The sequence below is a fragment of the Sorghum bicolor genome, chromosome 1 (assembly GCF_000003195.3).
Source record: "Sorghum bicolor cultivar BTx623 chromosome 1, Sorghum_bicolor_NCBIv3, whole genome shotgun sequence".
NCBI lineage: Eukaryota > Viridiplantae > Streptophyta > Magnoliopsida > Poales > Poaceae > Sorghum > Sorghum bicolor.
In genome coordinates, this window is record NC_012870.2 from 22,941,419 (window position 1) to 22,963,684 (window position 22,266).

Here is a 22,266-nt window from a genome sequence, read left to right on the forward strand (position 1 = left end):
GGTGTCTTCCTACATCAAATGCTTTGTATAGCAAACCCACACAGCCAAGTATGTCGGAGAGACCAGCCCCAACCATTGGCTCAAGGATTGCTAGCTTGCGATGAGGGCTGAGCGGTTGGACGATGACTTCACAGTAGTGGTGAATCCACAGGGTATGCCAGGTATGACCTAGCATACCCTATCTAGCGGCTGAGCGTACGTATATGTATAGGGTACAGCGGTATATTGATGTCGACGAAAGCTAGTCGGCAGTCTACCTTGGGGTATACCCACGGTAGTAGTTTATCGGTAGACGGTGCGCAAACTACGAACTCGATGGTGACGCAAGACACGGACAAGCTTTTTATCCAGGTTCGGCCGCCGAGTTGGCGTAATACCTACGTCCTGCGTCTGGTTGTATTGGATTGTGTTGAGAGATAATCTGTCCTAGGGGGGTCCCTTGCCCCTCCTTATATAGTCTGGAGGGCAGGGTTACAGATCTGGAAACTAATCCTAGTCGGTTACAATTGCCATGGATAATTTGATATCAATTCCTATTCTAACCGACTAGAATCCTGCTTGATCTCCACATCTTGTTTCCTTGCACAAAACTCCAAGCTGTCGGATCAAGCCTTGAACTCGTCTCGTAATGGGCCAAGCCTCCTGGCCCAAGTCTAGCCGTAAGGGTATAGGGGTTTATACCCCCACAGCTAGTCCCCAAGCACCATGTATTGTGATGTAACACGCCGTCTTGAGTTTCTTCGATCAGTGAGGCTTGATGTCTTCAATAAGCAGGAAAGTCGCCCGAACAGTTGCAACGGTATTTTGACCAACTCAAAAGTCAGTTAATCATCATTGACATCGAAGAAGCAGGTTGTTCGAAGAATGCATGGTGCTCTAAATTAAAAAAGATTTCTTTCCTCGTGAAGTGTGCCCACTTTACTTTTCTGATAAATATAGACCTCAGAAAAGCAAGCACATTCACCGCAAGGTGAAGTGTGCCCACTTAGTCCCCGAGCCTGGTAGTAGGTGACGTAGGCACGTGGTGCCAGGGTCAAAAGAAAAGTCCTCAAAGAAATTCTGTAACTGAGATGCATCGCCAGATGCATCGTACCGATGTAGTCCCCGAGCTTGCTGGAAGGCGAAGTATGAGCCTTGTAGCAAGGTCTAAAAAACTAAATTTACCAGTTCGTCGGCAATTAAATGGACTAATCGACCAGTCCCCAGGCACCAAGTGTGCTCCTTAGAATTCTGCATTGCTATATTGTACGACCAGTCCCCGAGCATCGAGCGCTCAGTGGTTGGTGCGATATTTTGAAGTTCCGAGCTGATAGACTGGGCGACCAGTCCCCGAGCATCAAGTGCTCGGTGGTCGGTGCAGTCCTTGAAGCTCCAAGTCGATAAACTAGGCGACCAGTCCCCGAGTATCAAGTGCTCGGTGGTCGGTGTAGTCTTTGAAGTTCCGAGCTGATAGACTGGGCGACCAGTCCCCGAGCATCAAGTGCTCGGTGGTCGGTGCAGTCCCCGGATTATTGACTCTCTGCCACATTTGTCTTCTTGTTTTTGAACAGATCTTTCCAGTTAAAGTTGACGTGACGAGACCTCCTAACGGGGTGTCAGATGGATGCGTGAAAAGTTGCGCCTGGCAACTGTGCAGCCACCCTTTGCATGGTTTGAGAAAAGGAAACCATCAATTGGTACGAAAACTCCGCCGCATTAATTGTCTATAATCATTGAAAACCGAAACGCCGCATCCGCCGCATGGCCCGCCCACTTCCCGAGAATACGGGAAGTGGGATAGGTGGAGTTGCGGGTTATAAGAGCCCGACAGTTCCGCCTGTACTGCTTACCCTGCCATTGCCTTCAAGCCTTCCACTCTTTCCTCCTTCAATCACCTGCATCTTCCTAACTCAAGCCCACTTTCTCATCTCCAATGGCGAAGAGCGACTCTAAGAAGAGGGCCGAACTGATGGCCAAGGAATGGAAGAAGTCCCGCAGCACCACCAAATCTCTTGGTGACCTCGTCGATATGGGGCTTCTACACAGCCCGGAGCTCGGCGGCTGGAGGGCACCGGAGGGAGAGAGCTACCCCAACCCCCACGCCGGTGAGATCGTCGTATTTGAAGATTTCATTAAGAGGGGCTTTGGGGTTCCTGTTCATCCTTTTCTTCAAGGTCTTCTTTTGTATTACGAGATCGCGATTTGCAATCTGCACCCGAACTCAATTCTCCTCATCTCCACTTTTATCCATCTGTGCGAGGCCTATGTTGGCATAGAGCCGCACTTCGATCTCTTTCGTTATCTTTTCTGCTTAAGGAAGAAGGGAGCAGTTGGAGGCTCCAAGATTGCAGGTGGAGTATACCTCAATCTCCGGGACGGGATGAAAAACCGGTACCTGAACTGCCCTTGGAATACCTCTCTTACCGAATGGTATAAGAAATGGTTCTACGTCAGGGAGGAGCCGGGCAGCTCCACGTTCTGTGACGTGGGGTACATCCCCGAGAAGAGGGTCAGTTGGACCGACCGCCCAGAATTCGACGGACAAGTAGCAGACCTGATGAGGCTGATCGACTGGTCGCGCTTGGACGGGCTAGGTTGTGGTCGGCAACTTTGTTTGCCGCCGGGTGATGCCCTGCCAGAAGAGGGTGCACTCGGCGTACGAGTACGCCGGAAGCCAGGACCCGACCAGGATGAGGCCTGAGGTCCTGGAGAAGGAAGAGGTGCAGCAGTTGTTGAACGAATTGTTCAACTTTGCTGACGGGAGCTTCATCCGTGGTAGTGATCGGGTGCAAGCTTTCAAGCTGGGACGACCGGCCCCTAAGGTGATGTCCTTTACTGACTGTGACTCCTTAGCATTCGTTATATCATCGGATGCTGACTTGTCTGTATTTCTCTTTGTAGATCGGAGATGTAGACAGGTGCGCAGTGTATGTGTCACTGGCGCCTGGGATGGAGGATCCCTCAAGGGAGGATCCGCCGATAGAGGACGCTGCACGGTGTGATCGGTACACCAGCAGTGAGGAGGACCAGGCCCGTCCCATCCCGACCACCGAGGAGAGGGTGGCGGGGAAAAGGCCAATGGCGATGGATCCGTCGCCTGCGGCGACGCTGCCAGCGGAGAGCAGCCAAGCACCAAAGCGCCGTCGGCTCGTCCGGATTACCGACGACGATGACGAGGAGGAGGAAGCCGCACCGTCGCTAGTCCGACGGCCTCGTAGCCGTCCGGACAGTGCGCCGGCCACCACTGGTCGGGTGGCCAGCGATCCTCCTTCGCCGCGCGTTACAGAGCCGGGAGCCCAGGCACCAACCGGCCGGGCTCGGAGGAGGTTCTCCGCGACCCACCGTCAATCGGATCTGTAAGTGTTCGACTTACGTATTTTGGCATTTTTTTTTGCTGAAAATGCTGCTTTGATTTTTAGCGCGGCGTCGGATGTCAACCCCGACCACGCCGCCGGACAAAGGGCGGCCGAGCCTGCTTGTGCTGCTGAAGATGCGGCGCCGCAGACAACAGATCAGCCTGCGGCGGCAGCTGCTGCTACAAGCATCGAGGGAGAGTCTGCTCCAGCGAGTGCCGCGGCGGGCACTCCGCCGAGGGATGGGGAGGCAGGAAGGACCCCTCCCCCGAGTACTATTGCGGAGGAGGGGAGCAGAGTCCCGACTCCTCCAGCCGAAGAAGGGAGGATGCCGACACTGCCCCGAGCAGGGGCTTCTTCGCCCGTGGGCTCCCCTGGTCCATACCAGGGACCAGTGATGCCCTCGACCGCAGCCGGAGGCAGTGCGGCGAACGAGGAGCCCCAGGAGGCCTCCGATGACGACGTGGAGGAGGTCCAGGGTTGTCCCCGTGATGGTCGCCAGCACGTCTATGTGTGGCGCCAGCGCGGGGACCACTTTATTGGTCACGAGGAGCTTGCGGAGACGGAGGAGGCCGCGAGGGTAGAGCGCGCGGCTAAGCGCCTCGTGGACGAGGGTAAGGTAAGTAATCCTGTGTGTTGCTTGGATAATCTTTGTGCAGTGTTCCCGTATTCGACATGTGTTCTTTTTTGCAGGGCGCAATGAAAACGGTGAAGTACCGGAAACGGTGCTTTGACCAGATCGAAGGGATCATGGCCGAGAATAAGGCCTTGTCCGCTCAGGTAGACCGGCTGCGGTCGGAGGTTGGGGAGAAGATAGCCGAGAAGAGCGCTCAGGAAGAGCACTGTCTCGAGCTTACCCGACGCTTAGCCGACCAGTATCGGCTGCGAGAAGGTTAGTCTCGATCATTTAGGCGGCTGCATGTGACCGCGTTATTTGAATTTGCTGATCTGGGAATTATTCGTGCAGGCATGGAGGAGGAGGTCGCGCGCCTTCGGCAGGAGAAAGAGCAGCTCAGCCAAGAGCTTGCCGGGGCGCTGGAGGCCGGACGCCGAGCAGGGGAGGAGCTGAGCCGAAAGGACCGGGAGTTGTCTGGTAATACACACCGCCTCCGTTAGTCGTCGTTTATCGTTCTTTTATTTTTGATACACTGAATCTAACATCTTGCTTGTCTTGCAGTGCTCAAGGTGAACGCCAAGAAGCACCTGGACGAGCTGGTCAGGGACCGGGACTCCTGGAAGGTCAATTGTTGTAAGATCTGGAAAGGAGTGTCCCCGGTCCTGGACTTGATCACCCCCGAGCTCCCGGAGAGCCAGCCCTGTAACACCCTAGGTGTTAAGCATGCACTCAGCCTTGGCAAAGCAATGCATAAGCATCCTCATCAATCATAAGCATCATGAGCATGACACTCTTTTCAAATTATGCTTTTATGTGCTTCATTTCATGTGTTTTAAATATGTTAAAAATATGATACTTGTTTCTAAAATAGTGAAATATTCAAATTAGGTTGCCTTATGTGTAAGAAAGATTTAGAATATTTTTGTGCAATTTTTGGAGCTATGGAAATTGACAAATGGAATTTATACAAAATATCCAAAATAACTTTATTTAAAAACCTAAAACTAAGTTTTAATTTGTAATTCAAATTCTATTTAGAATTTGGTCTTACCTATTAAAGCAAAGTTGTAGAGCTTTTAGTTTGGCACCACTTTGCTTTTGGGTGAAGATGGTGAAAATAATTTGAAAATGGTCAAAATGAATTTATGAGAGAATTTGAGAAAAGAAATTCAAAAAAAAATGGAAAAGGGAAAAGGGGGCGCTAGCAGGCCGCGGCCTCGCTTCTGGCCCACTGGCCGAAGCCGGCTCGGCCCGCCCGCGCTCTCCCCTCCCCCTTCCCCGCGCTCGCGCCCGCATCCGCGCGCGGACGGCCTCGCCGCGACGCCGTGGCACGCCGGCAGGACTCGGCCGCCGCGTGGCGGGCATGCGGCAGCGAGGACGCGCCCCGGTCGGCCACCAAAGCGCCCCGGTCGCGCTCGCCTCCGCCCCCGCTCCCATTTGCGCCCCTCAGCTCCCTCCCTCTCGCTCTCTCGCCCTCGCCCCGCACGCGCAGAGCGCCGCCGTCGCCATTGGAGCCCGAGCTCCGCCTCGGCTGTTCCTCCCCCGTGCGTGCGCCATTCTTCAATTAGTTCTTCCCCGAGCTTCGCCCTCGCTCCGCCGTTGCGAAACGCTCATCTGAGCGCTCGGTACGGCACGGTGAGCCCCGCTCGCCCTCGCTTTCTTCTCCGGCGAGAGCTCCGCCGCCGCACGCGTGGTCCGCGCGTCTCCATGCCTTCCGGTGCTGCGTGGTTGGCGCATCGTGTTCGCCTTGGCACCGCGATGCTCGCAAGCCCCTCCAGCCACGCTCTACCGAGCCGGCGTCCCGTACCGACGACGAGCAGCGCCGCCGCTCCGCCATGGCCGGTGGCGAGCCTCCTCCGGTCCGTTTTAGGCCGCGCAAATGGGTGCCCTAGGTCCGCCGTGAGCCGTAGAGCGTGTAGAGCCGCTTGATTCGCCGAAAGGGGTCGCCGACGGTGAGCTCCGGCTCGCCGGAGCTCCTCCCCCTCTGCGCTCTGACCAGCGGGCCCGGCTGGCAGGCGGGTCCGCTCGTCAGCGGCCGCGGGTGCACTGCACCGGGTGCACCTAGCAGGTCTCGGGGTGGATTTGATTTGTTTTCAGAAAAATAATTTCCAGGAAATGATTTAAATGTTCAAAAATCCATATCTTGATGAATATAGCTCCAAAAATGGTGAAATAAATTTTGGTGTGTTCCTTATTTCCAGATCTATAGCCTAGTATGATTGCATGTCATGTTTGAGTAACTTTCCTATAAGAATATAATTAATCCATGTTTTTCCTAAACTTGGAAAATGCATAGTAAATAAAATAGGGTTCAGAAAAATGTAAAACTTGTTTTGCTGGCTCTGCATGTGTGTTTAATCACTGAGAAAATATTGTTACATATTATTTGGTGTATAAATGAATTTATGGTAATTTAAATGCTTGCATGGCAGTGCTTTATGATTTTTAATAATTAAATGGGTCATGCAATAAATCTGGAAAATTTTGTGGGTGTTTCTTATGATATTAGATAAATTGTAAAAATATGAAATCTGTTGTTTGACACTTATATCACAGTAGGGTGATTATACTTGCCTTATCCATTAATCTTGTGATTTTTGTGGCTCAAAATAAGTAACCAAAAAATTATGAAAAATTTACAGTAGACTTTATGATTAGCTAGTAGTCTCCTGTAATTTTTCCGGAATTTATTGATGAACAGAATTGCATGTGATTTTTAATGGGCTTAGAAATGAATAAAGAAAATTATGAATGGTTGTGTATGTGGGTTGAATGGACTAAGTTGGGTTTGGTGTATCTTTGAAGCATCATGTAGGTTGCTGATTTCATTTGAAAAATAATTGTAGAAGAGAATGCAATAGATGCTTAATCCAAGTGCCTGTTCTTGGATGATGTTGCATACATTGTAATGAACATGACCAAGTGTATCATCCATGCATCATGTCATGGTCCTTTGGTACTTTCTCGTACAAGCATCCACTCGGGCATCTCGCACTCCACTCATGAGCATATATGCATCATACAGGCTCGCAGGAGAACGAAGTGGGACCCGAGGAACCCGAGGAGATACAGGAGCAGGAACCTCCGGAAACACAGGAAACCTGAGAGGAATTGCAAGAGTGTCCGGATCACCGACCCAGCACCTTTGAGAAAGGCAAGCCCCGGAGCATTCTAAGTCTCCCTATTCTCGCTAACTTATATAAAGTGCTATACTTGTTCTACTGTATTGCATATTAAGTGATAGGAGTTGCCTGATACCGTTGCTGCATGAGTACTCGTTGTTATTCCTACTCATTCAACTACCTTGTCCTATGTAGATAGGCACGGAGTCTATGCTTAGCTTGCTTAGTTCGGTAGAAGTCGGGTGATTCCCTGTCACCTGCGAGATATAGGTGGATACCTGCTTGATTAAGCATTGGTTGCTCGGGGAAAAGAATAACCAAGTGTGGAATGAATTTGGAGACCGGGCAGAGACTTATGGTGGGTTGACCATAGTGCCCCTGCCTGTGTCGATTAAGGACCGATCGTTGACGGCCCTCTTGTCATGTTGAACGCATGCCCCACATTTAGCTGGAAGGATAAGTCGTTCCGACCGCGAAGCCTGAGCACTATCCGGGCCGGGAATCGGCCCGATGTACGCGCTGTATTGGTGATGGTTGAGGAGAACGACGAGGGCGCGGCGCGCAACCTTGGTATACCTTGGATACCTCGGTCGCCGGAACGGTCCTCGGGTACGGGCGGTGCCTGTCGAACCCGCGAATTGGTCCTGGATAGTGCAACACGGTGACCTGTAGCTCACTTGATCAGTGAGTGTGGTTTGTGTGGGGAATAAACTCGCCAGCTGGTTAGAAATCGATTCGAATCGCCATCGCTCCTGGATAGTGAGCACTTGACATGAGCCCTGTCCTCGTAGTAAGGACTATGGAACACTTGGGTTATAATGATGAATAGTTTTAAGAAATGCTATGATGAGGTACTATCATAGTCTCATACTTGCTTGTAATAGTGCAGGTGCAAACCTAGACAATAGGTAATGATACTTTCAACTTGAGCCAATTAAAAGAAGAAAGACTTATGTAGGTTATGTTAGCGAAATGCTGCGGTTTTGCAAAATGGTCGTCAGCTACCCCACTATATAGCCTTCATGATCCTTGATGAGTCTTTATTTTAAGTTTATGACGGGTAAGTCTAGCTGAGTACCTTCTCGTACTCAGGGTTCTATTCCCATGTTGTTTTGCAGATGGTCAAATGTACTATGGTTATTGCATCCTCTGTCTGTACCCAGCTATGGGTGATGACTAGACCATGGGCGATGGTCACTCCGTCTCTTCTTTTGCTTTTGTGGGAATGACCGAACTATGGCACTGTATCAGACTTATCGTGTGTGTTGTAATTTCAAACTATGAAGCTTCCGCTACTTGAAGAACTTGGTTTGTAATAACTTTAAGCACTCCGATGTATTTTATGAATGTTGTAATCTAGATGTACTTGTGGATGGCGACCGCTAAACTTATTACGATCTTGGCTGTTATGTGATGTGTGGTTTGAAATCCATCGAGATTTCACGGACTACCGGGATTATATGGGCTTAAGCGTGATAGTTCGACTATGCAAATGGTCACTATTAGGCTTAATCTCTTATAATTTGGTCGGTTCTGTTACAAGCCCCGCGCGCCGAAATTGACGCCAGTTGAAAAGGCGCAACGGGCGTGGGACTGGCTTCAACAGTTCGTGAAGGATGCTGGGGAGTTTGCTGGTGCGCACATCCTTAGCATGGTGCGCGCCCACTACCCCCTGGTCGATTTGACCAGGCTGGAGAAGGGGTACCCCAAGGACGTCGGCCCGCAGGAGGCGGACGAGCTTCGGGGTGGTCTGCTGGACTTGTCGTCGACAGTGATCGGCGACATCAACCTGTGCGGAACGGCCACTCCCCCCGACCAGCCAGGTTCAGACAGGTCGGCCAGGGAGCTGTCGGGCGCGTCTATTGCGGGAGATGGGCGGTCGACGCCTGCGGTCTCGACCAGCCAGGCGCCGGTGGCCCCGACCCCTTCGTCCGGGCAGCAAGGCCAGGCGGGTGATCAGCCTGAGCAGTAGGCCAGTAGGATAGTCTGTAGGAGTAGACTTGTGTCCGCCCGTCAGGGTGTTTATTGTAAACTTTGTATGTAAAGTTTGTAATAAAGTGTTGAATTTGTCATGACTACTATTTTGAGCGCTGTGAAGTTGTCGGAGTGACGTGTCACTGTGTTTGTTTCATGGTCGTTAAGATTTTCCGTCGCAGAGGATATTGTTGTTCGTCGCCGAAAACTCTGCGTGTAAACAAAGTATAGCCAAAAAAGAAAAACTTTTATTACTGCCAACTATAAGAGACTTACAAGCAAAAGTTACTGGAATTTATGGATAAAATCGGCGCAGCTTGTCTATGTGCCAAGAGTTAGGCACGCGTGTTCCGTCTGGATACGCCAATCTGTGGGATGTAGGTCGTGTGACTTCGGCGACCACAAAGGGTCCTTCCTAGGGAGTGGATAGCTTGTGCATTCCTTCTTGGCTTGTTTTCCACCTAAGTACCAGATCGCCGACCACGAAGGAACGGTCCTTGACGTTCCTGTTGTGGTATCGCGTGACAGCCGCGAGATACTTTGCTGTTCGGAGACAAGAATTCAAACGCTTTTCCTCCATGCAGTTGATTTCGAGTTCTCTGGCGTTGTCGGCTGTTGACTGGTCGAAGTTTTCAATCCTAGGAGAACCGAAGGTTATGTCAGACGGCAGGACTGCCTTAGTGCCGTAAACCATGAAGTAGGGAGACACCCCTGTGTTCCGACTGGCCTGAGTTCGGAGGCCCCAGACCACAGCCGGTAACTCTTTCATCCATCGACCGGGTGCTCTGTCGTTCTCGGCATACAGCCGTTTCTTTAGGGCGTCAATGATCATTCCATTTGCGCGCTCAACTTGACCATTTGCCCGAGGGTGAGCTACTGACACATATTTTATGACTATGCCCCTGTCATCGCAGAAGTCCCAAAAAGTGGTGCCAGTGAACTGAGTGCCCAGGTCGGTGATTATGCTGTTCGGGATGCCGAATCTATGCATGATTTGACTGAGGAACTCCACAGCCTTCTCGGAGGTTGCTTTGACCAGAGGCATGTATTCGATCCACTTGGAGAACTTGTCGATTAACACGAAAACAAACTTGAAGTTGCCGGGAGCTGGTTTAAATGGCCCAATCATGTCAAGCCCCCAGCAGGCAAAGGGCCAGGATGACGGAATGGTTTGAATTTCATGAGCAGGTACGTGTGTCCTTTTAGCGAAGAACTGACATCCCTCGCAGTGTCGGACCAGTTTTTCTGCGTCACTTACCGCGGTTGGCCAATAAAAACCTGCTCGGAAGGCTTTCCCGACCAGCGTTCTGGATGCGGCGTGATTGCCGTAGGATCCAGCATTTATGTCTTCTAGGAGCTTGATGCCATCATCTTGGGATATGCATTTGAGCAGTACTTCAGAACTTGCGTTTTTTCGCATGAGTTTGCCGTCGACCAGGATGTAGTTTTTTGACCGTCGAATGAGGCGCTCATTCTCTGTTTTGTCCTGAAAACCTGACCCGTCCAATATATACTTGATGAACGGGGTACGCCAATCACGACCACTCGTTGTCGGAGCGACATCGTCTATGAGCATTGCCTCAGCGAGTTGCTTTTCGACTAGGGCGGAGCCTACGCTTGGCTCGTGGATGTCCTGGACGAAAATACCCCGCGGTATCTGGGCCCGAGATGACCCTAACTTTGACAACGCATCTGCTGCCTGGTTCTTATCCCGGACCACGTGGATGTACTCTATGCCGTAGAAGTTGGTTTTCCATTTGTGAATTTCTTTGCAGTAGAGATCCATCTTCTCGTGGGTTGCGTCCCACTCCTTGTTGAGCTGGTTGATAACCAAAGCAGAGTCGTCGTAGACATAGAGGCGCTTGACTCCCAGCTCGACGGCTAGCCTTATGCCGTGCAGGCATGCTTCGTATTCGGCGACATTGTTTGACGCCGGAAAGAGGATCCTAAGGACGTAACGTAGTTTGTCCTTGTTAGGCGACATGAACAGTATCCCAGCGCCGGCACCGTTGACGTTCAAGGATCCGTCGAAGAACATTGACCAGTGGTCGGAGACATCGGGAACGGGAGGTTCGTTGAGATCCGTCCACTCAGCAATGAAATCGACCAAGGCCTGAGACTTGACTGTGGTGCGGCTCTGGAACTCCAGGGAAAATGGGCATCACTCCATCGCCCATTTTACGATTCTGCCGTTGGCATCTTTATTGCGCAGAATGTCCCCGAGAGGGAAACTGGTGGTCACCAAGACTCGATGGCCGTCGAAGTAGTGTTTCAGCTTTCTTGACGTTATTAGGATGGCGTATATGAGCTTCTGTATTTGAGGGTACCTGGCCTTGGACTCGTTTAAGACCTCACTTATGAAGTAAACGGGTCTCTGGACCTTATAGGCATGACCTGGTTCATCTCGCTCGACCACTATTGCTGTGGAAACAACCCTGTCGGTTGCAGCAATGTAAAGGAGTAGGTCTTCCTCGGGCTGAGGCGCTGTAAGGACAGGTGGCGAAGTGAGAAAAGTCTTGAGCTGAGTGAATGCGGCGTCGGCTTCCTCGGGCTGAGGCGCTGTAAGGACCACTATTTTTCTGACGCTTTCAAGAGTTTGAAGAAAGGGAGGCCTTTTTCTCCTAGTCTTGAGATGAAGCGACTGAGGGCGGCCATACATCCGGTAAGCTTCTGAATATCCTTGACATTCTTGGGTGGCCGCATGTCGAGTACTGCTTTTACTTTTGAAGGGTTTGGTCGTATGCCGTCACGACTGACAACGTTGCCGAGCAGTAGACCAGATGGAACACCAAAGATGCACTTTTTGGGGTTAAGCTTCCACTTGTACCTATTAAGCGCCTTGAAAGTTCGGTCTAAGTTGTCGATTAGGGTGCTCGCGTCCCTTGTTTTTACGACCACGTCGTCTACATAGGCCTCGACGAGGTCATCACGAATCTCATCGTGGAGGCACTGCTGGATAGCCCGTTGATAAGTGGCTCCGACGTTTTTGAGTCCGAAGGACATGGTCGTGTAGCAGTATGCGCCAAAAGGAGTAATGAAGGATGTTTTTATCTGATCGTCTTGCTTTAGCGAGATCTGGTGATAACCAGAGTAGCAATCTAGAAAAGAGAGGAGCTCGCATCCGGCCGTTGAGTCGACCACCTCGTCAATGCGAGGGAGACCAAAAGGATCTTTAGGACAGTGTTTATTGAGATCAGTGTAATCGACGCACATTCTCCATTCATTATTCTTTTTGCGTACAAGAACCGGATTGGCGAGCCAATCGGGGTGATACACTTCTTTTATGAATCCGGCTGCTAGAAGCCGTGTTATTTCTGTCCTAATAGCCTCCTTTTTGTCACGAGCGAACCGTCGCAGCTTTTGCTTGATTGGTCTTGTGGTCTTCGAGACATTTAAGGAGTGCTCGATCAGGTTTCGTGGGACGCCGGGCATGTCTGCGGGTTTCCATGCGAAAATGCTCACGTTGTCCCTTAGAAACCGGACGAGCGCGTCTTCCTATTTTGGATCCAGATTGGCCCCGATGAGGGCCGTCTTCTCGGGGCTGCCGTCGACCAGCTGTACTTCTTTGTACTCCTTGGATTTTGAATTCTTCCTGGCTGTCTCCTGCTCGGGTAATCGGAGCTGGTCTGGGGACAGCTGCGCGGCTTGGGTTGCTGTCTCTGCCATGCGGATTGAGAGGTCGATTGCTTCGGTGATCTTGAAGCTCTCTTCTTCGCAGGTGTACGCGGTGTAGACATTGCCTCTGACGGTTAGGACGCCCTTCTCCGTAGGCATCTTAAGGACCAGGTATGAGTAGTGTGGAACTGCCATGAACTTTGTCAGCGATGGTCGGCCCAGTATAGCGTGGTAGGTCCCGTCGAAGTCCGCGACCACAAAGTTGATGAACTCTGTCTGAAAGTGGTCGGGTGTGCCGAATTGGACAGGCAATGTTATCTGTCCGAGGGGCACTGAACTCTGACCTGGCAAAACCCCCCAGAATTGGGCATCGTAAGGTTTTAGTTGTGCAGGAGATATCTTGAGAGCGGGCAGGCTGTTGCAGAAGAGGATGTCCATGGAGCTTCCCCCATCCACAAGCACGCGCTCGAATCTGATGCTGTTGATGCAAGGTTCCAGGATCAGGGGGAAACGACCTGGCTCTGGGATAGCGGCCCACTGGTCCTTCCTGCTGAATGAGATCTCTCTGTGCGACCACGGGGGAAATTTTGGGTCTGCGATCGGCCCATCCGTGCTGTCTATGTTGAGGCAGGCTCTCTTTAATAGCTTTCTTTCTCGCTTTGATTCGATGGAGACCTTGCCCCCGAAGATGGAGTGGACCACGTCAGTGGGGCTGACGTATTGGTGTCGGGGGTCCCTATCCTGGTCCTCATCCTCGTCTTCGTGGTCGTGCCCGTCTCGCTTGTCGTTTTTCTTGGCGGGGTCGTCTTGGGCGGCTCGCCGTGTATAGATGCTTTTGAGGACGCGGCACTCTTCCATGGTATGATTAGACTTTGGATGTAATTGACATGGTCCCTTCAACGTTTTGTTGTAGTCTTCTTGGTAGTCCCACCGCCCGTTGGGACGCTTGACCGTATTTACTTCGTGGTCGTAGTCGCGGGGGCGCTTTCCTCTGACATCGTCGCGGTTGTTGCGCCGCCGATCCCAACCTTCTCTGTAATCGCGGTTGTCGGGGCGGTGGTGGTTCCTGTTGTCGTAGCGACCGCGACCGTCATCTCGCCAGGGAGGCTGGTCGGGACCTCTCGCATCGTCTCGGATTAGTTTTTCTGCGTCGTCGGCATCGGCGTAATTTTTGGCTGTGGCGAGGAGCTCCGCCACCGTTGTTGGCCGTTTACGCAACAACTTGTTCCTTAGCGCTTCATGGAAACGCAGGCCCTTGATAAAGGCAGAGATGGCCTCGTCGTGGGAAATCTTCGGGATCTTAAGGCGCATATCCGAGAATCGCCGGATGTAATCGCGTAGAGGTTCGTTCTTCCTGTCCCTTATTCTTTCGAGGTCATACTTGTTTCCAGGCTGCTCGCATGTGGCGATGAAGTTGTCGATGAAAGCCTGGCGTAGCTCTTCCCAAGAGTCGAAGGAGTCCTCGGGCAAGCCAAGAAGCCACTGATGCCATCGTATTTTTTAAGTTTTTCGAGCTTGAAATTGCGGGGCCACACGACCTGGCGGAGGTGTGAGGAGAACTGTCTTAGGCCCGGGGGGCCGTGCGTTGCATCGTACTCGATACGACGCAGGTTTTCGTGGACTGCTCTCTCTGTGGCGCGCCTGTTGATGCGGTCCCGGGCATCTTTGGGAGGGATGTTGTGCCGGAGATCCCTGTGCTGGTTTACTTCTTGACCGCGTCTGCGGTTCTGCTCACGGTGACCGTCAGTGTCCCGACCACCGTCGTCACGCCGTGAATCTTTTCGACGGCTGTCGGGAGAGCGGCTGCGGTGACGCCTGCTGGGAGGCGGTGAGGTCCGGCTGTGTTTAGTCTGGTCGGAGGTGGCTTCCCTGTAAGAGACGTCCTGGACTCTCTTGAGCAGAGTGGTTGTCTGTCCCATTGCGGCGATCAGGTGTTCTCGGATGCTGGTCCGGACTCCCTGGCACTCAGGGGTATCAGGGAGCCGATCTAGATTAGCCATGGCGACAGCCACGTTAGCGCTTGGCGTCTTGTAGACTGGCTGATCCCCGACCATGTCAAAAGCGTCGTTAAGATTATGCGGTGGAATTTGTTGTTGCTCGTCTGCGCGTCGACGGGCGCGATCGGCGTTGCGCTGCTCGCGGAGTTGCCTCTGCTCATCTGTTTCTCCATCTACGACCGGCTCGTCGGCGCTGACGTTGAAAACAATATCTCCTCGCCGGGGGGGGAAATACCGGGAAACGAGGGAAACCCGGAGGGTGTGAAGGCAAATCCAGGTCGTAGTCCTCGGTGTTTATAACTTCGGTGGGGACGGAACCGGTGCTCGAGTTGGTGGTGGAAGCCTGGCTGTCCCGTAGTCCTTGGACTGTCACCATGTTGACGTAGTGACGACCGTTCCTTTTTGGCGACCAACCCGCTTTGCTGAAAACGGATTGGATGTGCCGCGAGTAGAGAGAGGCCGAGTTGTTCAGGCCGCAAGGATAGTCTCCCTTCTTGAGCTTGACAGATCGTCCTGAGGGAGTTGAGGTTATCGTCAGAGACGTGCCCAGCCGTTCGTGTGTAACGACACGAGTTGGCCGACGGGATTTGAAAAAATCCGTTGGAGCAGCTTGATCAGGCTGACGCAGGATTCCCTCCACTAGTTGGGAGGCTTCAAGTAGCTTGGAATCAGCGCGATCGAGCGCTTGGAGAAGGTCCGAGCAGTCGATCTTCTATCCCTTGTAGAGCGGGAGCAGTGGTCGGGCGCTCGGTTCCGCCACGCGAGTGGTCGGAGACGACGTGTTCTCAGATTGGATCTGAGTTTCTTTCGAAACCGTGGTCGTGAGGCCGCCGCTGCGCGTCGTCCACGTGATCTGGCCGACGGTGAATGTGAGGCCTTCAGGCACGGCCGCGGAGGCTGGGATCATGACCATCTTGTTCGCCGGAGAAGTTGCACGCACACCCCCTACCTGGCGCGCCACTGTCGACGAAAGCTAGTCGACAGTCTACCTTGGGGTATACCCACGGTAGTAGTTTATCAGTAGACGGTGCGCAAACTACGAACTCGATGGTGACGCAAGACACGGACAAGCTTTTTATCCAGGTTCGGCCGCCGAGTTGGCGTAATACCTACGTCCTGCGTCTAGTTGTATTGGATTGTGTTGAGAGATAATCTGTCCTAGGGTGGTCCCTTGCCCCTCCTTATATAGTCTGGAGGGCAGGGTTACAGATCTGGAAACTAATCATAGTCGGTTACAATTGCCATGGATAATTTGATATCAATTCCTATTCTAACCGACTAGAATCCTGCTTGATCTCCACATCTTGTTTCCTTGCACAAAACTCCAAGCTGTCGGATCAAGCCTTGAACTCGTCTCGTAATGGGCCAAGCCTCCTGGCCCAAGTCTAGCCGTAAGGGTATAGGGGTTTATACCCCCACAATTGACGGGTAGAAAAGCAATCTTATCTAGTCTTTACCGCCCGCTTACCTTGCGCAGTAATGCGACCATGGCTCGATCACATGGGTGAAAGCCCTAGTTTGGTTTTGGATAATTGATAAAACCCTAGTACCAACCTCTATACTAAGTGTGTGTAGACTTAATGAGGTTGGTACATGCCAAGTGATGGAGCAAGAGATGATCATGATAATGATGGTGATGACCACAAGATGATCAAGTGCTCAACTTGGAAAAGAGGAAAGAGAAAAACAAAACCCAATGGAGCTCAAGGCAAAGGTATTGCTTAGGGTTTTAGTTTTGGTGATCCAGACACCATAGAGGGTGTGATCACATTTAGGATAGATAGTCATACTATAAAGAGGGGAATTCCTTGGCTAAGCGGTTATTGAGTGACACTAGGTGTCATTGTTCTTGTGCATGCATTTAGAACCTAGTGAGCTAACTTATGTCCTTTGAAGAAAATGTTTGTGAAAATGCTAACACACTTGCACATGTTGGTACACACATGGTAATGTTGGCACACTTTGAGAAGGGGATTCGACGCTTTTGAGAAAATGAAATGCATATTTTCTATTGTGCCGGTGGAAAACTTAGAGAAGTCGCGGGAGTGTTTTTCTCTGAAAAATACTCATCAGACGCTGGGTGTGGAAGCATCGGACGCTATCCCCAGCGTCCGGTGTGTTTTCAGGTTGTGGCATGGATGTAGAGTGAGCATTGGACGCTCAGCATCGGACACGGGCTGGACACTATTCGCGTGTCCGGTGCCCCTACGTGTTTGCAGTGCTCACTGAGTAAGGGTCTGGTCCTGAGAGGAGCATCCAGTGGTACACGTCCGATTGAAAGCCCAAGTTTGGTTTTGGTAATTAATGACACCAAGTTGCTAATGCCTTGTGTTTAAGTGTTTTGTGTTAGGCATAACAACACATGTGATGAAGGTGCAAGGTGGCATGGAAAGGTGGCCACATGATCACAAAGAGATGAAGCATGAAGTGGAGATCATGATGATAGACAAGGGGTAAAGTGTTCAAGGCAAAGGTATAAACATAAGTTTTTGCTTTTGCCGGTGTAAGTTGAGTAGAGAAGTGATTGACTGGATTTAGGATAGATAGCCGACTATCAAGAGGGGAAATCACGGTCATCTCTCGAATCAAGTGCTACTAGGTCCATATCTTGAGCATATGCATTAGGATCTAGTAAAGTATTGACACATATGCACTTTGGTAGTGGACACTTGGTGGTGTTAGCACATTTACAAAGGAGGTGGAGTTCCTAGGGTTGAGAGGGAATTGGGTTCCTCTCTATTGCGCCGATGGGATTCTTTTGAGAAAATGAAAGGCATATTTTCTATTGCGCCGGTTGGATTCTTTGGGACACTCACCGAACGCAGTTCGTAGAGGCACCGGACACATCCGGTGCACTGTCGAAGTCACACCAGAGCAAGCAGAGCGCACAGGACGCTCTGCACCGGACGTAGGGGTTCTGTTGTTCGAGAGTCCGATGCTTGTTGGGGTCAGCGAGCTAACCTATGAAGTTTTCTGACAAAGCACCAGACGCACCGAAGTGAGTCCGGTGCTCAGCGTCCGGTGTGTGTTTTGCAGACCTCTCTGTGTATGTGTTCGGTGAGTACCGAGCGCGTCCGGTGCTTACTTGACCGTGTCCGGTGGTCTACAGGTGACCATTAGAGATCGACGTGTGAAAGTAAAAAGGGGGACATGTGGTCTTCATTAGGGCACCAGACGCGGGGCTTGAGCGTCCGGTGGCTCCCTTTCTGTGTGTCTGGTGCTCCCGAATTCAGCCCAGTGAAAGAGCCAATGGCTCTATTTGTTGAGGGGGCTTATAAATAGAAGGTGGCCAGCTTTGGGGGTTTCTCTCTTGCACTTTGGCATACTTGAGACATACTTTGAGCTAGAGGACACTCCCTCCACTCATCTCCTTGCTTGATTGCTAATCTTAGTGAGATGAGTGAGATTCAAGTGCATTGCATTAAGAGTTGCATCTAGTGGCACTTGATCCTTGAGTTTGCTGTGGATTTCTTATTACTCTTGGGTTTTTCTCGACGCCCTAGATGGCTTGGAGCAACGGTGGTGTTGAGCTCGTGATTGGAGATTGCCTCGAGCCTCACCAAGTGATTTGTGAGGGGTTCTTGAGCCTTCCCCACAAGAGATCGTAATTGGCTACTCTAGTGGATTGCTCGTGGCTTAGAGGATCCCCATCTTGTGAGTGGATGTGCGGCACCCGCTAAGGGTTTGGCTTTGGATTGCCAATTAGCTCGTGATCCATCAAGTGGGTGTATCGCCACAATGAGGACTAGCTTGCCGGAAAGCAAGTGAACCTCGATAAAAAAATCTTGTGTCATCTCTTGCCGAGGATTATCTATTGTGATTTTGATTCTGAGTGGTTGGTTGGATATATCTCAACTCTACAACATCGATATAACAATCACTTCTCACTCCTTTACTTTCTTGTTTACCTTGCTAGTTGTTTAGCTTGTTTAGTTTAGTTCTTGTTTAGGAGTGTAGCTAGCCTTAGTTTGCTTTGTTGTTGTGCCTTAGTGTTTATCCTAGTACTAGACTTTAGGTGGCTTTCATAGCTTAGTTGAGCTAGTGCTAGAATAGCCTCACCATTTGTTTTACTAACCAACTTGTCTAATTGAGTTTGTAGAAAATTTAAATAGGCTATTCACCCCCTCTAGCCATTTGGACCTTTCAGACCCCACACATTTTACACCCTCTCTGTGTATAGGACCGATGTGCATTGAACACGTCTGGTGCCCATTTGACCGCGTCCAGTAATTTGAATATGACCGTTAGAGATCGACGTGTGAGATTCAAAGAGCTGACATGTGCTGTCATCTGGAGCACCAGACGCTGGGTTCGAGCGTCTAGTGGCTCACCTGCAGCGCGTCTGGTGGCTCTGTGTTTTGTCTAGTGAAAGAGCCAATGACTCTATTTGTTTGAGGGACTTATAAATAGTTATTAGCCGGCTTGGGGCTCACCCTATTGGCATTCTAGCATACTTGACATCCTTGTGAGCCTAAGCAAACACCTTCCACTCATCTCCTTCATAGATTAACCATCTTTGTGAGATTGGGAGTGATTCTAAGTGCATTTGCTTGATTGATTGCATCTAGTGGCACTTGGGGATCGATTTGGCTGTGGTTTTCTTGTTACTCTTGGTGGTTGCCGCCACCTAGGTGGCTTGGAGCAGCGGAGGAGTATTGGCACGAGTTGGTGATTATTCGTGGCCATCTCCCAGTGATTGTGAGGGGGTTTGTACCTTCCCCGGCGGAGAGCCAAAAAGTAACTCTAGTAGATTGCTCGTGTCATTGAGCTACCTCACTTGTGGGTAGGTTCTTGTGGTGTTCTAGTGGAGACGAGGTTCGTGCTACACCTCTTAGCCGCCGAACCACCAAGTGTTGGTTGACACAACGAGGACGTAGCGTGCCGGCAAGCACGTGAACTTCAAAAGAAAAATTGGTGTTTCAATTGTGTTTGATTGACATTCTCCCGGTGCTTGATTGTTCATATATTGATGATTGGTTCATCCCCTACATGGCAGTATAAATATCTCATCTTATCCCTTTACTTACCGCAAAGTAGTGTAATTAGTTTAGTTGCTTTGTATATGTAGCATAGTTCCCTAGTGTAGCTTGTAGTGACATAGATCTTGTGTGCCTAGTGATCATATCAACTAGAACTGTTGGATAGGTGACTTGCAAACACCCCATTAGAGCTAGAACAAAAAGCTTCACTTTATTATTTACTAACCTCTTGCTCTAGTGAGTTTTGTAGAATTTTTAAATAGGCTATTCACCCCCCTCTAGCCATATTAGGACCTTTCAATGGACAGACCTTTGACTTTCCAATTCTATTGCTTATCGCTTGATCAAATCAAAGTCGCAATCCTCCTATGCCTCCTATTCCATTTGCGATTGTTGACAGTCCTTAATGCTTATATTTAACCATCAATTAATCATGGAAAAGAATCCAAATGCAACCAACACCTAGACTTAGGGTTTTATCTGACAGAATTCCATGAGTTTTGGTGTTTGTCTATTTCTGCAGGGGGTTATCAGGAAATACGGAGGAAAGGCCCACATCTCGGGTTTACATAGAGATATTAACGTGCCGCGTAATTTTCTATCATCTAGAAGACTCCAGAAGCCACGGGAATGAACGGGAAGCCGAGAGGGCTCAGGGACAGGGCGCCCGCCCTAATCTCCTGGGCGCCCGCCCTCACATAGAGTCCAATCAGGACTCTCTTTCGAGATATTGCGCCACCGACCTAAAGGATCAAGGATAACCGTTCAATCAATGTCGGTTTGATCCAACGGCTCAGATTCATTTGAAAAGACTATATAAGCAAGGCCCCCTGGCCCCTGGAGATCATACTTCTTCTACAGAATCAAAGCTAGGGTTTCAATTCTTCATCCAAGTAGAGAGGATCCCTCTAGTTCATCTAGTTCTACCTCTAGTTCATCTAGTTCTAGTTCTAGTTCATCTAGTTCTAGTTCTAGTTCCTCTAGTTCTAGTTCTAGTTAGTTCTAGTTGTAATCTAGAAAATAGGGAGAGAGAAGAGGAGAGCGGAGGAGGAGGAGCCGGATCTGTCGGATCTTCCTCAACATTGTACTTTTGCAGCAACTGGTTCGTTCTTCATCGTTCTCCAGGTTCTTCAATTCATAATTCCTGAGTTCTTTAATTACTTTTATTTACATTCAAGTTATTTATTGGATTCCCGCTTGCATCAAGTGCTCTAGTCTTTGAAATGCTAGAGTAGTAATTAATAGATTAGACATGGTGTTTAGTCTTGCAATTACCTGGAATTGCACCCAATCCTGCGGATTGTTGTGGTAGCCCTAGGGTAGTGACAGCCCTAACGGTCGACGTATTCCACCTCGTTCGGATCGGTGTTTGTAGGACCATAGTCAGACCTTCCTAGCCGCCTTCTCATCTCTTTCTGTGGTTAGTGCTCTGATGTCCCGATATAAATAATCTTTGAAGTAATTCTTGATTCTTAGATCAACTAGAGAACTCTCAGGAAACTTCCTCTCTTCCCACCAAAAATAATTATATAGTTATCCTTGGGCGATCTTGAATCTTAATTAGTACACTCAGGTTCCCTGTGGAAAATCGATACTGTGGAATACTCCCGGGTGAAGGCTACATCGGTATCCGTGCGCTTGTCGATTTTTCTGTTTGCGTTTAAAATACCCAACAAGCTTTCTGGCGCCGTTGCCGGGGAATGGTAGCTGTGCTAGTTTCGAACCAAGTCGTTCGTGTATCCTTTTTCTTTTCCTTTTTTACCACACTCACCTTATCATTTTCACCATACCACATGGATTTCACTCTAAGCATTAATGAGCATGGAATTTATTTCATAGCCACTACATTTACTCCATGCTCATATGCAACATCTTCACAATCCATTGGTCTCTCCAACATCACCACATTCGAGATCTCCAACCCCCTCTTCCTTTCTTTTTATAAAAACTTTAAAAGGGCGGTTGTCGATGCATATGTCTATAATAAATTTTGCAGATCTCATTGAGTTGATCTTGATATAGGTCAGCGTTGGAGGGGAAACCACTTCGCCGACATAAATTTATGGTTTCCCAAGGACAAGCTTAGTGTCCTAAAACAAGCACTGATCAGATTGTAACATGAGCTTTTAATTATTTGCAACATTACCTTATGAGTTGAGCATATAAGGATAATTGTAAAAAAAATTCCTTCGGGTATTCTTGTCACTAACCTTTCCAGGATTGGAGCAAGAAGACCGGATGAATGACAAGCACAAGGTATGTCCAACCAATCATCATACAACATTGAATTAAATACATCCAAACTTGAATTTTGCAAAATTCAAGCTTGGGGGAGTACTTTACATAAAAACATCCTTTGCCATGTTGCTATGTTGGTTTTCCCTACCTTTGAGACATGCTCAATTTGTTAAATACTAATCACATTACTTCATCTCCACTTGAGTAGATCTCTATAAATGCTCTCATGCTACCTTTATTTGCTTTAGTATATGTCTAGGTTTGGAGTAGTTTCATTTATCTTTTAATTAAGCATGGTGCTTAGTTTAGGGCTGGTGATCTTACTTCCAAGGGATTTTTAAATTAAGCATGATGCTTAGGTTAAAATGCCCTCCTAAATCAAATTAGACATGG